The 1756-nt window shown below is 36.2% G+C and overlaps 1 protein-coding gene across 2 annotated transcripts in view; it reads left to right on the plus strand.

Moving 5' to 3' along the window:
• EPM2A (epilepsy, progressive myoclonus type 2A, Lafora disease (laforin)) overlaps window positions 1-1756 on the plus strand; it is a 94376-nt gene that overhangs the window by 55638 nt on the left and 36982 nt on the right. The window lies entirely within an intron of this gene.

Raw genomic sequence — 1756 nt, forward strand, 5'->3', positions numbered from 1 at the left:
CCTCCCCCAGCTGATGTCTGGTCACCCTGGCCTGCCTGCAGCAAGAATTTTGTTGGTGGATTTAGCTAGAATCCTCCTTACCCCTGATGTTTCCTCTTTGTGATTTTCCAACCGCTAACCCCCACTCTCCTTGTTAGCTATAAATTCCCTCCCACCCATGCTGTATTTGGAATTGAATCTAATCTCTTTCCCCCATTGAAAAATCCCATTGCTGTGTTCCTCGGACTTATCACAATGATCCTGACTTAAGTCTGCCTTATGGTGCTTTAATGAGTAGCACTGAATGATTTTTTCTTCAACAATTTCCAGCCTAATTTTTTTGGTCTAGTTTGAGGAGGGAAGAGAAACCTACAGCTAAAAGTAATGGTCAATCAGAGAGGAAAATTAAGCATCTCAAATGATACATCATTGATTGGAAACATAATTAATTTGTTACAAAAATAATAGGTTTATACAAATGATCAGAAACCATTTCTTGTGCAAAATGAAGTATATTTATATCTACAAAGATATTTGTATGTTTACAGTTGACTCCTGCCATTTCTGAGAAAAATTGAAAGGAAGAAAAAGGGAGTAAGGAGGACAGAGAGGAAAGTGGGAGGAAGGAAGGAACCCAGACTTCATTTCTGGACTTGGCTCTTTTCATTCATCTATTCTGTGATAGGGCGTTAAAATGGATTATTTTTTAAGTGCATTTCCTTCACAAGCATGCTCTGTCTTTTGAAAGTTCATGCTGAATAATCTGTTGTTTCTCACTTTACCAGTGGTTTGGCAATAGGGCTTTTCGTGTGTGTCATTGTTTATAGCCAGAATGATAAGTTTTTATTACTTGAAATCTTCCCAAAGAAAACAAAGCCCCGGGGTGCAGCGAATGTGAAAGAACCATTCTGACAGAGATCCGTGATCACATGCGTTGATCAGTGGTCCTTAGCCAGAATAATGACTATTTACGGTGTGTGGGGCTTGAGAGCCATCCTTTAATTCAGGATAATCAAATCAGACATTATTAATTAAGTCAAGGAGGAGTAAAAAGGATGATACCAATGGTATAGAAGTTGGAAAACTGTGTAGTTAATTGATTATAGAAACAGTTATTTGATTATAGAACAGTTAATTGATTATAGAACATCAGAATGCCAAGTTTCAAAATACCCTTTCCATGAGATTATTTAACATTGTTCCCCACTTAAAAAATTAACTTAAAAAGCTGAATTTGGAAGTATCATTTTGATTATATACCATGTACCCAGTACTGTTAAGTATTGTCAAAATTTTTCAACTTAAATAATAAAGCAATTATATAGTCTTTTATTTTTATCACAAAACTGTTACTCATTTTGTGGAAGGGTTCCTTTGCATTCAGACAAGTTGATATTCTCAGGATAGAGCGGTGGGGTGAGATTTCTCTTTGGCATGAATTAATACAGATAATACCTGAGGAATGATTTTGTTCTGATCACAGCCATGATGACTAGGAAAAATAAAGAGTAGGAAACAAAACAAAACAAAACCTGTTACATAGGGGGCTTCAAAACATAGGGGCCTCAAAACCAACCAACCAACAAACAAACAAAAAAGAAAAAAAACACCCTCAAAACTGTGTGCAGTAATTAACCAGTTAATTCACATTTCAAGATGAATAATGAGAAGTTTAAATGCTGAAATTCACAGCCTGGCGAGCTGCAGAGTGTGGAATGGCATTTATAAAAGTTTACATAGGAATGCACCTTTATCCATAAGGTTTTGCCCATATTCT

This window comes from Propithecus coquereli, unplaced genomic scaffold (genome assembly GCF_000956105.1).
Source record: "Propithecus coquereli isolate 6110/MARCELLA unplaced genomic scaffold, Pcoq_1.0 Scaffold48, whole genome shotgun sequence".
Classification (NCBI taxonomy): domain Eukaryota; kingdom Metazoa; phylum Chordata; class Mammalia; order Primates; family Indriidae; genus Propithecus; species Propithecus coquereli.